Below are 16,725 nucleotides of genomic sequence, written 5' to 3' on the forward strand. Positions count from 1 at the left end.
AGGGGAAAGTTATTCATAAGGCCAAATGGAACTTTAAAATTTTCTTATTTTCTCTCTATCTCACCCCTCCCAGTCTGCTGTACTGCTCTGCTTGCTGTGAAAGGGTGTTTGTGAAGTTTAAGTATTTAGTCAATGTGTATTTTTAATAGGCTACAACTGCCCCCTGTGTGAGGGAAACTGGCTGCCACAGTTCTGACACAGCCACACAGAACTGTCAGGAGGTTCCCATTCAACACCTGCTCCCACATCCCCAGACATGCAGGAATTCCAACTTATTCTGCTTTGAGAAGATCACCAAAGCATGTGAGTTAATCTAAATTTTCAGTTTTACCCAATCTCCTTCTGCTCCATATGATTTGGAGCAATCTGTTCAGGATTTTAACTTTAATCCATTTTTATCTGACAACTGTGAGAGAATATTTCTCCTGGTTAGATTGTTGCTATTAGATTTATAATTTAAATGTCTTATGAAGCCCAAGTGTCAACATGCACTCATGTTTTGCATTTCTGCCTAAATCACAGCAGAAATGGTGAGTTTGACAGTCAGTTATTAGTGCTACATTTCCATGTTCAGAGACAATAGAATAGAAGAGATCTGACTTCAGGTCTGACCCTGGCTGTGCCCTGAACTCCAAACAGGATTTTCTGCTGTAGGATTTGTTCACTCTGGATGTTCCAATGTCCCACCCAACAGCAGGAACAGGAATGTTAATTTCTGAGGAGCATTAGGTCTCATTGTTGTTGTTTTCACTCCTCTGTCACAGTGCAGAGGGACTGAGACTCAAATCTGAGGGAGCTGGGAGGGCTCATCCTGGAGAAAATGAAGGTCAGGGGAACCTTCTCACTTCTCCAAGTGCCTGAAGGGAGGTTCTAGTGAGGGGTGAACTCCTCTCCCAAGTAGAAATGATAGGACAAAGAGGAAAATAGCCTCAAGCTGTGCAGGGGAGGTTTCCATTGGATATTAGAAAAAATTTATTCATTGAAAAGTTGTCAGTAATTGGAACAGGCTGCCCAGGACAGTGGTGGAGTCTCTGCCTGGAGTGGGGGTAAAACAACTCCAACTTCACCCTATTTGCAAACCTGCCAGTGTGGAATGGAGAAGGGAGGGATTCACATTGCTTTTGGTGCTGAAACCTGCCTGTTCAAACTCAAATATCCTGACAGTGAGATGAAAATGTGGCAGAGCTGGTGAAGAACCTGCTGAAGGAACCAGCAGGTGACATTACAGATCTTTATTTACCTGCTGAGCTGACAGGTGGCCTGGGGACTGTAAAATCCCAGTGGCAGCAGCTCCTCTAACACCTTAGAATGTGTGTGGAAATTCCTGCCTGGAGTGGGGATGGCTCCCAAACTCACTCCTCAGAGGCTGTGAGAGTTGCTGGTCTGGGTGAGTAACATCAATCTCTACTTCATAATTGCTTTGATTAGCTTTAATGTAATCAATATTGTTTCAAAAATAGTGCACTACCCTGTACCAGTAGCTATCCATAGTATGTAGTAAAAAATTCTGATTAAGATCTTTTAGTATAATCATTATCATAATAAATCATTCATTTTTATATTATTATACTTGATTTGCCATCCTTAATCCTGTGGGACAAAGCTGTATAAAGTTTTAATTACACCTCTACAGTCCTTTAGACATAAACTGCTGACAAAGTCTTGGACTATTTGATCCAGCAGCAGCCAGAGTCCTCTCTGAGCAGGAGTTTAGAAAGCCAGGTGATCCTTTCTGCACCTTGTGGCAGTAATGCCATTTTGCATTTTTTTTTTCCCTCTGACAGAGATGTCCTGTCAACACTATTAATGGCTTTTTCTATTTCTATGTCACATTTGTTTTCAAAGACTGGCTAATCAAATGTGAGCAATTAATGCTCAGGGTGATTCCATTATTTTTTTTTCTTGAGGTGTTTAGTGTATGAAGAGTTCAGATGTGATACATAAATCAGGGAGCTAATTCTTGCTTATAAAGTATTAACAACAGATTTGTTCCATCATTGTAACACACATTGCCTGAGGTGTTCCTATTCTGGACTTACAGTTATTTTTCTTAGTCACCAATTGAATTTTGTGCCTAATCCCTCTCCCCCTCCTGTGGCCATCCCTAAGATTTTGCTGTTTCCATTTACTGATTTCAGAAAACCCAGCCCTGAATTTCAGATGCATCCACAGCAGCTGTGGTTGGTGTCATGCAAAGCTCTCAGACAGAGATGCTGACACAGACAGGATCAAATTACACAAGTCTTAGTGACACATTGAAAGTTGAAAAAAACCCTTTCAGTACTGTAGAATGGAGCATGAACAGACCTGCAGCTTTATAAAAATAACAATAAACAGCTGGATGAAGTGCTCAGGTTTCTTAACATCAGGCATAAAATCAGCCCAGCTGCTCCTCAATACCCTTGAACAGGAATATCAGGAGCAAGGTGCTGGCTCTAGAATTGCCTTTTGTCACCAAGGGGATGCAATACCTGAGGAAACACAAATCCTGACACTGTAAACACCAGAGCAGCTCCAGCTCAGCCCAGCACTGTGCAGGGGAGGGGCTGGAGTTGTTTGTGCAGATCCTCTCACTGGGAGAAATCACCTTGTCTGTGTTCCTGCTGCTTTCCACAGCAGCCTGCACTTTGAAACACCTGAGGGAGGGTCAAGCCCTTGCTGTCACTGAAACTCTTCAACAACATTTTTAGTGTTAGAGAATCAAGGCATTGTTTTATTCTGGCCAGGATGTGCAACAGAAATAATTTCATCCACACATAGCCTGAGTTGTGCAGAGAAAATCATTCCATGATAAGAATTTTATTAGATTTTTCAGATACTTACACAGTAAAAACCCAGGGAAATTCACTGGTTCCATGTTCATTGCTCCTGAGTTCCCAGAATTTGGTTTTTTCTTGGATATGTGTTGGTGTCACTGTGACCCATCAATGCAGAAGCCTCTTGTTAATCTTGTTCAGGCCATGGAATTTTGAGCCTGTGCAGCTGATGAGGTTGTCAGTAAAGGCTCTGCCTTTGAAGTTTGTGTGATCTTCCATCCAGTCTGACTTCAGCCAGAATCCTAATGAGGATTTTCCAAATCAACGTGACCAAGACTAAAAAGTGCGATCAAGGCTCAAAGAATGTGCAGCTTGGTAATGAACCCCAGACTGCAGAGGGCTGCTGGGCAGAAGCAGGAAATGTGAATTTTGAGTGGCTGCTCTGCAATCCCCTTCCTCAGGTGTCCATCCCTGAGCATTCTGCCTGCTGGACTGTTTTCCACAGCACTGGGATATGGTTAGAAGCTCTCTCTAAGCCTTTTCTTTCCCCTCAAGAATTAAAATATCCAGTTCTCAGCCTTTCCTCATGTGGCAGCTTTCCAGGCTTTGGATCATCTTCGTGACTCTTCTCTGAACCCTTTCCAACCTATCCACATTTTTTTTTTTTTTTTTTTGGTATAGCAGGGATCCAAACTGTGTTCCAGGCATGGCCTGTGAAATGCTGGGAGGAACCTGCTCTGGCAGTGCTGGTGATGCCCTGGCTGATGCAGCCCAGAATTCTGTGATTTCTCTGCTGCAGCAGCACTTTGGTATCTCATTTTGCTGCTCATCCCCCAGGAACCTTCCCACAATTTGGAGGTTTCCCCATCCTAATTCATTTTGAGACAAAAAGCATAGAAAAGAAAGGTTGTGCCCAATGAGACCCAGAACTGGATCTGGCATAATCAGTCCAGAAACAGGGTGGATGTGATTGGCAGAAATGTAGGGAAGTTTAAATTGCAGACATGGGTTTGAAAAGCACAGAATGTCCTCCTGATAGGGAGTTCTCTTTCTCAAGCCTAAATATGTAAATCACAAAGGTTACTTTTGTTCAGCCTCTTTCTGCAAGAGGATCTATGGTGATGAGTTATTTATGGTATGAATTATTTCCTTGTGATTTGAATTCTGTGTTTACTGTTCAAGCTGTTGTGTAAGGACAAGAGGACAGGAGATTTCCACTGGCCCACAGAACTTTAACCATGAGAGTTGCCACACTTTTCAACTCCAGAGGACTTTCTCCAGTGCAGGGAGTCCCAGCATGCAAGGAAATGTCTGGGGAGGTTTCTTGCACCTTTGTGGCTGAGACACAACACAGGGTTTGAGAGAACAATTTGGGATCAAGTCTTGTGAATCAAACAGTCCTTTTAAGCATTCATGACAGCCACTTTTTATAATGTTCTGAATGAGAGAAGACATTTCAGGCACTCTGTCTACAGGAAGGAAGCAATTATTTTATTAGCACTTTGAGAAATTAAATTATGTGAATTATGGCAGAATAAGTTTAGCAAAATGCTATAATGTAAGAAAACAATTAAAAAGAGTTATATAAGGTTGGGTGGCTTCTTTATTCTGATAGAGTGTGCAGTTAATTGATTGTCACATGGCTATAATGCACCAGGACAGCTGGGAGAGCAGAGAAATCTCTACTCAGGAGAGGAAGAGCAGAGGAAGGGCCATGTCTGGTAGGGAAAAGGGAATGAGCTGTCACCCTCAGCTCCTTCTCCCTGTGTACAGTTTCTCTGTACTTCAGTTTCCACAGCTGCAAGATCACATTTAGTGCTCCCCATGACTGCAGGAAGCAGAAAGGCTTCAGGGTTGGATTCCAGAAACAAGAGAAGCAGAGAGGTTGGCACTGGCAATGGAGCCAGGCAGTTTTGTACCAGCCTGGCCACTGTTCCTGTTCCCTTCTGAAAGTTCTCAACATTCTGTACACTCTCCTGGGCTGTTGGTCAGATGGTTTTCTAAAGAAGCTGGAAGAAGATTATATCCTTTCTCATCAGGCCATTGCACTTTGTTTAGAATAAAGAGAAGCATGGAGCTTCTAGCCAGGACAGCAGCTATTTTAGAGGAAAGGAAATGAACCTAGAAGTACCAAATTACAAATCACTTGCATTATTGCTCTGAAGAGTAATTTTCTTAAAATCTGTGAAGAGAAGTCTTCACTTGCTGTTACAGATTTTACACTGTGTAGTATCACCTCTTCTGCTTAATTTTTTAGCCTGGCTTGCAGTTTCACTGGGGTACTTCCACTTCCCTATGCAAATATGAAACTCAGAAACAAATCCAAGAACTGAACTAGTCTGGTGTCCCAGAGAGCATCACTGAGAGTAGAAGGGGACACTTGTGCAGCTCTGCAATGTGTGGGGCTGACACAAGAGATGGGGCAGGAATCCTGGCTGGATCTGGGTGAGCTGGAAACTTCTGTGCCTTAGTTTCTCACCTGCAGAGGGGAAAAGCAGTTTATGAACATCATAGACACTGGAGACACACAATGAATTAGAGCCTGCAGAGTGCACCACAAAGGAGAAAGTGTTGGGTTAAATTCTGTGGCAATGGAGGTTGTAGTAATTATAATCACAGTAATTATTTTATGATAGTTTGGCACCTTCATTGCTCTAATGGCTGAAATCACAGCAATTTCTCCTTAAATTCTCTCTGTTACCCCTTAAAGCAAAGGTAGTGAAAGGTGCACAGGCCATCACTGCAAAGTGTTATGGATCAGGGAAAAGTCTGGAAGGCTGGAAGAGGATCACAGCTGGAGCAGCACAAAGAACACAGTGCTGAGAAAACAATTCAGAGCATGGAGTCTGCACTGCTCAGGAGCCAGGAGAGAGTTGTACCTTTCTTAAGGGATTTGAAAAAATGCCAGTCTTGATTATCAATCTGTGTTTCTAACAGACATGACCCACCAATGAAAAACACAGCAGTGTGGAGCATCAAAAGTCAAGAGTGTGAAGGGAGGATTCTTCAGTGTTAGTCAGGTGATTTTCACTTAAAAAACAAAAAAATCCTTCTTTAAAACACTCTGCTCATTTTGCTTTGAAGGTGATCTCCCAGCTCAGTGCTGGCTGGGGTACAGAGCTTCAGCTGGGGTTTTATGTGGCTGCAGGGACCAGAGGCAAACAGAGAAAGGAAAGGAGTGAGGTGCCACCTCAGCAAAGGGGATTTTGTCAGGAACATTTCACCATGCAGCTGATCTGGGGCACTGAAATGTAAAAAACAACAGAGGTAGTAAGAGGTAAAAAGGTGCTGAGTAATTATCCAGCAGTCAAGGCAGGAGAGAGGAACTTCACTTGTGGAAAAGTTGCAGAGCCAGGGTACCAAAGCAAGACCCACAGCTGTTAGCAGGTACTAACAACTTGGGCCATTATGGTTGAGGTAACCACCAATAAAATCTAATCAATGAAATCCCTTTTAAGTTGGTTGGATCAGTGACCCAGAAAATAGCTCCCCTGCAGAAAAGGAAATGATAGTCTATAAAGTGAGAACTCAATGGGAAAAATCTATTAAAGTGAGCGAGCTATAAGGAGACCTTTGGTGTTAACTGAAACCTTTTGGAAAGAAGCCACAAAAAACTCGGAGCAGACTTTTAACCCTTCAGCTGCCACCTGCCAGCAAGTGCTGGGCAGGGAGGATGTGGCAGCACTGGTGATGGAGTCACAGAAATTCCAGGAAAAACAAAACCACCCCAACAACAATTTCTAGGGTTAGAGAATGAAGGCATTGCTTTATTTTGGCCAGGATGTGTAACAGAAATAATTTCACCCACACATTTCTCTGCTGTGCAGAGAAAATCCTTCCATTACACAAGGGTTTCACTGGATTTTTCTCCTGCTTATAGAGTCAAACCCCAGAGAAATGAATTGGTTCAGTGATCACTGGTCCCAAGTTACACAGTTTGTAGTATTTGGTTTCCTATTGATCCCTTCACCTTCAATGTTATTTTGATTCTCATTCTTGGTTCCCTCTTTTCCCAGACTGACCATGCCAGGGGTGATGTTTGGAGTTGATGTTCATTAATGGTTTTTCTCTTTTGTGTGTCTTCTCAGTCTGCTGAGATGTTCACCTTGAGTGATGAAACCCTCCTTTGAAAAGAAACTTCAGTTCCTTTTCCCCAAGGCAAAGACAAACAAGACTCATTAAAGTTACCAAAAAAAAAAATTTAAGTTTTGTATCATTTCCCAACAACGGATGTGGCAGCAGCACCAGGTGGGTGCTCAGACCCAGCTGAGTTCTCAGATGGATTTTGGAGTATCCAGGAATGGAGCTCCAGGAACAGGCTCATCCTGCAGAGCTTTGAGCTGATTTCTGCCCTGCCAAGCAGTGGGTGCACAGCAGAATTACCACTCAGCTTTTTGTACCAAAGGAGGCAAAAGGTGAATCTGATGGGCCCAGGAGTGCATTAGGAAGGAAAGGGTTTGCTGGTACCCAAATTCAAAATATCCCACCTAACTAAATTTGGGGTAAAAAATTAAGCTGTTTTTCATGGGATTATTTTTTTTGGTCCAAAAATCAGCTTTCTGTTGTCTACCTATAGACAGGATTGATTGATTGATTGATTGCTAAGACTGGAAGACAAAAAGCAGAATCTCTGCCTTGTTTCTTCTGACATATCAATGCAATTTCTGATATGTCTGAGCAGCTAAATGGGGATCCAACAGTCCCAGGAATGAAATTCAATAAAACAAATTTAGGAAATGCATCTTGAAAGAAGTTATTAACACAGAGCTCCAGAAAATTCAGAATATGCTATGCATTAAATTCCAGCTAAGATTAATTTGATTCAATTACTTTATTATTTTTTAAATGCTAGGCCATCCTCATTCATTATCTAAAAATGAAGAGAAATTCAGCAATGCAAAATAAGTCGAGTATCTAGGAAAATTTGTTATCCAGAGCTATCTTGATCAATCAATATAGACTTCATTCTTGCATATAAATCACAGTAAAGGAGCTAAGAATATCCATGTAGAAGTATCACTCAAATGTGTTTCACATTTTCATTTTTAAAAGTATTGTAAGTAATACAGCAAATCTGCCCCCAGGGACACTTATCCCTTTTTACTTTATCTTCACTTGCTATCTCTTACTTTTTTTAAATGTAAGTGGAAAAGGGATGGGTGGAGAAAGCTTAAATGCACTGGAAGACTGTGTGAAAAACATGAGTAACCTCTGCTCTTTTTAAAAGTGGTGACAAAAACCCATGGAAGTACAATTTGAAAAATCTTGTTTTCTGAAGAACCTGCCATGGGACTGGAAGGTCATTGAGCTGCAGGACCTGATACTTCTGCCTGTAGTAACCATTACATTAAAACTGCAGATTCTGAAAGTCTGATAAAAGGATCCTACTTTATCAGAATTTCATCTTCTTTTCTGTGAAAACTGGTTTTTTTTTAAAACAGGGAGAACTTAGTGAGGGGAAGAAGTGAGAGATCCACTTGGAGCAGTCAACATTTTTGGAGTGAAGTCCCAGCTGGGATGTGGCTCAGACTGAAAACATGAAGATAGACAAATATAGTAGGTACTATATATGAAATTAATTTTAAATTCACTGTTTAAAAGCCATTTTAAGTCACACAAATAACTAAAAAATTACAATTGCAAAATTAAAATTACAATTACAATTGTAAAAACACAATAGTCCTGTCGTTGGATACTGCTGGGAAAAAGCAGCCTTGAAGCATTGAGTTTCTCAGGCTGAACAAGGACAAGAATTTAAAACAATGATTAAACACCTGCAGGGTGTGTGAGAGCTGTGTGAGTGTCTTGTGATATTTTGCAGAAAGTGTGTTTTCAAAGAGGTGTCGCCTTCTTGGACAAGTGAGTCTTTTCTATTCTGTATTGCACAAACTACTCTATATAAATACAGTGTTTCTTTATTTACAGCTCTCTCTCTTTTGCTTCTCCATTGCATGAGGAACTATGTTGCATTATCCTTTTTGCCTATAGCCCAAAATGCAACAGTCCACCCTTGGTTCTCAAGAAACAAGCCGTGTCTCCTTTTTTTGTCTTTGGATATATTTATATTAATAAATAAATATTAATAAAAGACATTTGTCCTTTCACATTTGATACCTTACATGGCACTGGCCAGGATTGTGCCCTGCCTGGGATTGGGATGCTTTGGAGTGCAGGGTAAGGGACAGATCAGAGCCACCCCCTGCTCAGCTGCACTCATGCAGCTCTGCCTGCCCAGCCAGCTCCCATCCTTCCTTTTCTCCTCACCTGCTGTGTAAAGGGCAGCAACAGTGTGAAAATTCCTCAGCCTGAACTCAGCTGAAATTATTCTTTCTTAGTACCCCTAAAAAAAAAAAAAAAAAAAATCTAAATTTTTGAAATAAACTTTTATTTTTCCGTATAATAATTGTCAGCATGTGAGAGTGTTTCAGGTCTTGCTTACAAGAAAAAGGAAAGCAAACACAAATTTCCCAACCAATTATGGCAATATTTGAAAGAACCTAACAGTGACTTCTGTTTGAATTTTTAGTGTAAACTCATAATAGTGAATTAGCCAAATGTTTTTCAGCTTCTTCCACTTTTTTTTTTTAGTTGTTTTTTTGTTTGTTTGATTGTTTGTTTTTGTTTAGTTTTTGTTGTTCGTTTGTTTGTTGTGTGTTTTTTGTTTTGGCTATTTTATATATTTATTTATTTATTTATTTATTTATTTATTTATTTATTTAATGTTTTTTTTACTTAAAGAGTTTTTTTCCCTTTTCAGAGTGCTTCCCTTCCTAAGAGGCTGCAGAACCCCTTCTGAAAGCTGCAGAGTTGGAGCACAGGGCCAGAAGCTCAGCAGAGCCTTGGGCTGCTCTGAACTTTCACTGCTCTGCTCCCCATCCTTTCCAGGGTCTGTAACAAATTGTCCCACCCTGGGTGCAGCACAGTTAGGAAGGTTTTGTCTGTCAATAGGGATGGGAAGCAGTTGTTTGGACCATTATTCAGCCCTTTTTTGAACTCTAACATCTGCAGTCACCCCAGCTCATCTTTCCCTCCTTCCAGAGTGAGAACTTTGTTCTCTAAGAGTGAAGGCATCTCTTGCAGCAAATCCTGCTCACAGCAGAACCTCACAAGCCAAGACAACCCCCCGTGGCTCCTCTTGTTTACTCCAGCAAAGAATGAAGTGATTAAAGAGGCAGGACATACCTTTTCTCCCCAGGATCCAGGGGAGAGGCACAGCTGAATAAATACCCAGTGTTATTGCAGGCTGCTTGCCTGGGTCACACTGCAGGTACCAAAGGGCTCTGCCAAATGTAGAGATTGCCACACTCTGCATCACTGCCAGCCCCACAGATGAGAGGGAGTCAGATTTATAAGGGCAAAGGCACATTCCTGGAGTTTCTGTGCTGCAGCTGGAGCTCCCTGGGTTCCACTGAGTGCAGGGATGGCTCAGCCTGATGCTCTCCTGTCACTGTGGGGCTAGGAAGTGGTGAAAGAGTACAACTCCTCTTCCAAGCAGCAAGAAGAGACAATTTATTGAAAAGCCAAGGCATTTATACAAGGGAGATAATGAAAAACAAAGTAGAAAAGACTCATTGGTCAAAGAAGGCAACACCTCTTTGAAAACATGCAAAATATCATGAGACACTCACACAGCTCAGTGTCAACACCAGGTGTCCATCTGTGTTTTCTTTCTACCTTTCCTTGTTTTGTCTCTGAGAAACATTCCCAGTCCAGGAAAGATCCAGGCTGGAGCTGAGAAAAGTCAACAACCTGGGAAAAAGCCAGATTAGGTTCCCCAGGAGCCTCCAGCAGTGTCCACACTCTGCTGCTCTCCCAGCACTGGGATGTAGCAGAGACAATTCCAGACTGGTTTGTGTAGTGCCAGTCATCCCTGCCCTTACACAGCATTCTGCACCTTTCTGTAATGACCACTCTTTTTCCTAAGAAGCTTTACATGTTTTGAGCTCACATCTCTGGGCCATGCACAGGCACTCTCAGGGAACAGGCAGGTAAAGGTTGATGCAGTTTCAGTGAGCTGGCAGGTCAAGGTGTGTGTGAGCAAAACTGTGTTCAATAAGAAGCACAGAAACCCATGGAGAGGGTTTTTATACTCTACTCCTGGGACTGCAGCAATTTTTCCTTCTCTCCTCCAATTTCTCTGCCTACTTTGATAGCCATCAGCAGAACAGAGATGATTTTTCTACTTAAAAAATAAAACAAAAAAACAAAACCAAATCAGTCACTGGTTTCAGTGAACACAAGAATGGCTGCATCTTGTGTAATCAAAAACAGGACACAGAGTTAGGAAAAATGAAGAAGCAGAGTCCTAATTAGGGAAGAAAAAGAATCTGATTTTTTTCCCAAAGAAAAGCAGCATTGAATAGCTCTATTTTAATTTTCAACTTAACTGCTGAAGTGTGATAAAATGCTTTGAACTTGAAAACTGAGTAGCCCTTCTCTAATGCTGTACTAAAGTCCACAAAGAAAATAAAGATGCTAATTTAAGATATCCTGCAAAAGGCATGGGGGAACCTGCTGAAGGCTCCTGCTGTTTGGGTCATGGGCTGCACTCACTGCACTGACTTGGGACCAAACTCGAGGCTCTTGACTGATGGAAAAGCATTTGCCACTATTTTTCAGTGAGCCTAACTTGCTAACATGAGCTGGCTGAGTGAACACAGAGACCCTGTAACTGGGACAAATCCCAGCTTCCTCTGAAATTTTCAAAGGTTTTTTTTTTCCCTCCTGTCAGATTCCAGACAGATGAAATTTCCTTGGCATAGACCTACTCCATCTCTCCTCTGAATCACAATCAATCAGGACTTGGAGGGTAACTGATCAAGAGTGTGGGAAGAGAACTTGGCTTTGTGTTCAGATACAGCCTCAGCTGCCCACCAGCCTGCCTGCTCCCACGGGTCCTGCCTCTGCTACCACTCATTTTCTGGAAAATCCCAATTTCAATTTGATTCTGAAGTTTGCTGAGTCCAGTTGATACTGTTGTTTGCATGATAGTGTAAAGAGTGAGTACATTCCTCAGGTCATAAATCATCTCAACCTGACCCCAATTAACTACAGACCCTGGATTTAATTTCTCTCAGTTCTCACCAGCCATAACAAATTAGGTCATTCTGTGTCAGTGAGACACTGGAGCAGACACCACTGGGAGCACCACAGGAGATTCTGATCCAGTTCTGCTGCAGGGAGAGTGAGGAGACAGAATGGATCATATCTTCCTGTTGCTTTCCAGATAGCAGTCATGGCATTCCTGGCAGCATAGGTAAAGGATTTTCATAAGGATACAGGAAAACCATGGATCTCGAAGTTTTATTTAAATTTTCCTCCCATAAGAGAGTGAGGTGATCTTTGACACCTGTGGCTGCCTGCCTTGCACAAAATTATTCAGTTGTGCCTTGTGCAAAAATCTGGCACCCAGTCAAACACATGAGGAGCTCAGATGTGCATTACAGGCACCTGAACTGTCCTTCCCTCTCAAAGGCTTTTCCATTTTCATGTGACACATGGCAAAGACTGCATGGAACCTGAAAAACAGACTGGAAAATGCACTGCTCTAGAGCTGATGGGCAGCAGATCCCTCAGGTCTGAGAGATTCTTCTGAACTGGTACAGCACCACTAGGAAGGATTCAGTGCTCTGTGGAATAAAACCTTCTTGAGCTCAGTGTGATGCTGGAAATCAAAAAGTTGTGGAAAGAATGCTGAATTCATTGTTTCTGAGGCTGAGGTTTATGCATTGGATTTGAGCAGGATAATCCAAATTACTCTTTCCTATAATTCACTGCTTTCACTATGTTGTCTTACCAATAACATTTATCTTGTTCTTTTAATGTTATCATAAAAGTGCAGTAACAATAAAATAATAAAAGTTCCATCCCTAAGGAAGGCTAATCAGATCAGTTCACTAATGACAACCATCATGAGAAATTAATTAATTCTTTTTGTTTCCAATTACAACTACCTGCCTTTAACCCTGTTTTATACCACTGACTACTTCTCAATTGAGTAATGTAGTTTTTATTTGTGAAACCTCATACTATTAAATGCAATGAGCTCATCCTTTTTCTTGGCATCACCTCATCTCAATTCTGGCAAAGACACAAAGAAATTACAGCAGAGAGAAGACTGTAAAAAAAGAGAGATCATTTTTCTCTTAAAAATTATGCTACTCAAGTTGGCCCTTGCAACTGTGAAGGAAAGTGAAAATTCAAGCCCAGTTCCATATTTGAAATTATACATGGATTATAAATCCAACATTATTACCCTTGCATTGTTTTCCATATGGTGAGTTATATTTTTCCTACATATTCACGTGTGTACAGGATGTCAAAGCAACTGCATTTGGAAGAGATTTTTTGATCTGTAACAATCACTGACTTCAGGGCTGACCAAAAGTTGGATCATGTTGCTAAGGATATTGTCAAGTGCTCTGAAAGCTCTAGGATGTTTCAAGCCCAGTTTCCTCTCCAACTATTCTCTCATCTTGTTACTGGCTGAGAAATTCTCACAATGCACAAAGAAAAGGAACTGTGATGTGTAATAGCAATGAGATAATGTGGGCCATATTTAATCTCTTGAAGAAGATCAATATTGAAGCAGACAAGGACTCCAGTGCTCTTCCAGCACTGGGCAGGTCCCAGTTTCCAGTTTGGGAAGGAGGATGCATGCACATGATCATTTTGGTTTTTTTTTTTTCATACTAGGCTGTTTTGAATGACATGAGCCATGCACTGTGAGGCTCTGGTATTCAATAATATCTCATGGTGCCACAAAGAGGTAAATTGATGGGTTTTCACTGAGTTTGTGTCCCTTATGGCTTTCTTGAACTTTTTAAACCACTCTGCCAGGATTGGGAGGCTTGGATTTTGTTTTTTGGGGTTTTTTTGGGATTTTTTTTTTCAGAAATCATATAAAAACACAGGAAGAATTTAATTATTGCAGTAGAATGACTTTTTTTTTCATGCTTATTTATTTAATGTTTGAATGGTTGAAAATGTCTTCTCAATGTATGCATTAAAGACTTCCTGCCTGGAGTGTGTGCAGGACCCTGAGCATTCACAGGATATAAACCAGATTATTCTGGAACCCAGCCGTATAAACATGTCTTCAGTGCAGACAAGAACCCTTAACTCTTGTAATGTGAAACATATTCCAGTTGTGTCTGTGTTTTCTTCTGCAAATAATCCAGTGAGAGATGTGCCTAAAACGTTTTCCTGACACAGACAATTTTTCACCTCATTATTTTATCCTCTTTTTAGTATATTTTTTTTTAATTGGGATACTTTAAATAAATTTATAACTCAATCCAGCTAAATACAGGTGACTTGAAGACAGCAAGTAGCCTGACACAAGTCCAGGCTGCCAGGACTTTTAAAAAAGAGGCCTCATTTTATACCTTGTGCCATTCCTAGATATAATCACAGAATAGAATGTTGGATGTTTGTGCACTTGAATGAAGATTGGCTTCTTGAGACTCCTCTTCAATTAGCTTCAGACAGAAAACAATTTTGGATAATTATTATGGAGTGTTATACTTGTATTCACCTGAAAATAATTTCCAGTCCAGATTTGTGACACTGGGACCAGGGGTCTGTCCTCCTCAGCTAAGAAAAGTGAATGGAGCAATTAAATTAGATCTGATAGTTTTTTTGTTTTTTTTTTCTGAATTCGAAACTGCAAATTCTCAAAAGTTGTATCATTTTTCTTGAGCATCTCTCATGAAAGAAATAGAGAATGGAAAGTGTTGCAATTTAGATAGAAAGAAAAGCATCAAAATATAGAAATATAGAATTAAAAGTAGATAGAAATATAAAACTGTTAGGATGTTTGTGGTGAGTATTGAAAGGAAAAAACAATCATCAACTTCACTGTAGCATTGCTGGGCTAACACTCACCTGATGATAAATTCCTGGCTGTAGGAAATACTTCACACGTGGCATTCCAGGTGCCAAATTAACCTTGGGTATGAGGGTCCATAATAAACTTTCACTGAACTAAACACTAAAGGCTGTAAAAAGCATGTCAGCTCACATGTCTGTTTCCTGCTCCACGGCCAGGGATATTCAGCATGACTGAGGGAGCCTTGAAAAAATGTTTTCTTCTTTAATAAGGAAAGAGAAACACGACTCAAACCTCCTGGTATGAAGTCACCATCCTCTCTGTTACTCACCCCCATTATCTCCTCTGCAATCTGCTCCCAGAGGAGCTTCCAGACAACCTTGGAAGCTTATCCCTGTCTAAGAGTTATTTAAAAGAATAAAATAACAATTATGGTGTGGAGGAAGGGAATGGTGGTGTAAGAGTCTGGTGCTGTATGAAAATCCCTCCTTCATGCAGAAACCAGAACAATGTGGCATTGTTGGGGAGGGTGGGGATGGAGCCCACACCTGGACCCTGAGCTGAGGGGAAGCTGCCCCATCATAACTCACAAATACAGCCTGAAAGGCAAAAGCCTGAGGTTGTTTTACAGCCAGGCAAGTTCCAGTCAGACAAAGCCCTTCTGCTGTAACCACTGGAAGAAAGTGGATTTCCTGTCCATCTGCCTAGAGGAGCTGTGTGGATCCAGTACTGAGTCCAGAAACTGCTGCACTTCTTGTAGGGGCTCTGCACTTTCCTCAAGGGAAGGGAATTATCCAAAATATGAGATAGTGGCTGATGAAACTTAATATGAGCACTGCTAGAGGTGGGGGAAGTAAATGGGGTAATTGAAAAATTGTGTGTTCTGTAAAATGCCCTGATTTGTTGTGTGTGCTTGTTTCCATGCATAGGAAATTCTACAGGAAGCAGGATTTGTAAGCTTTGCTCGTGTAGAATATGTCCCAGTCAAAATCTCTGGCTGTGGAATGTTTGCTAAAGGGCTCTCTTGTTTCCCAGACAGCAGGAACTGGAAGATTTGGTTCCTTATTCACAGCATGTCTATGACATTTTTTACTGTGAGGGTGGTGAGGCCCTGGCACAGGCTGCCCAGAGAAGTTGTGGATGCTCCATCCCTGGAGACATTCAAGGCAACATTGGACTGGCCTTGGCTTATCTTTGGAGTTTAAGTAGCTCCAATGACTGGAAAAATCACTGGCTTAAAGCTGTAGAATGGCATGGAGAAACTGAGGACGAACTACAGAGGAGTGATAGGATGTTGCATTTTGGCTATAGGAGCAGCAGAAAGGATAATGCAGCATAGCTCCTCGTGCAATGGAGAGGCAAAGAAAGCTTTATTTAAAGAAGCACTACACTTTATAAAGGGTAATACATGCAAAACAAAATAGAAAAGACTCATTGGTCCAAAGGCAACACCTCTTTGAAATCATGCTTTGTGCAAAATGTCAACAACAGGTGTTTAGTCATTGTTATAATTCCTTGTCCTTGAGCAGGCTGAGAAACCCAAGGCTTCAAGGCTGCTTTTCCCTGGTTCCCAGCAGTATCCAATGACAACAGGACACTGAACCTGTAAAACAAATCAGGGCCTCTGCTCCATTGGCATCTGGCTAGATAGAATCCATGAAGTCTCTGACTCTAAGGAAAGCACTTCTCTTGCTCTGTGTAGAAGAAGCAGCACAGATATGAAGGGCTCCAGCACGTATTTTTGTGTTTATACAGAAATCCCCATTCCCTGTGGGCTGTTTGCACTGGCAAGGTCTCACTGCTCTGCTTGCCTGTGCTTCCTGGAGAATTCCTGCCAGACTTCTCTGATGCCAGGGGGTGACTGTGTGCTCAGATTATTTATTGAGAATAAGGTGTGGGAAACACTGCCAAACATCCCAGGTAGCTCCCCTCCCTTCTGTGAGCCCGATGTGTATTTCTGAGAAAAATAATTGCAGGTCAAAGACTTTGCTCCCAGACAACAGACCTTCCCTGGAAGATTCCTGGCACCAGAGGTTCAGAGGTCAAATGCTTTGATGTCAGGAGTGAAATGTTCCTTCTCAAAACACTAAAATCTTAGAGTGAGCAGATGGTTTAATGAAGAAACTGCCTAAGCACAAG

Source organism: Erithacus rubecula (assembly GCF_903797595.1).
Source record: "Erithacus rubecula genome assembly, chromosome: 27".
Classification (NCBI taxonomy): Eukaryota; Metazoa; Chordata; class Aves; order Passeriformes; family Muscicapidae; genus Erithacus; species Erithacus rubecula.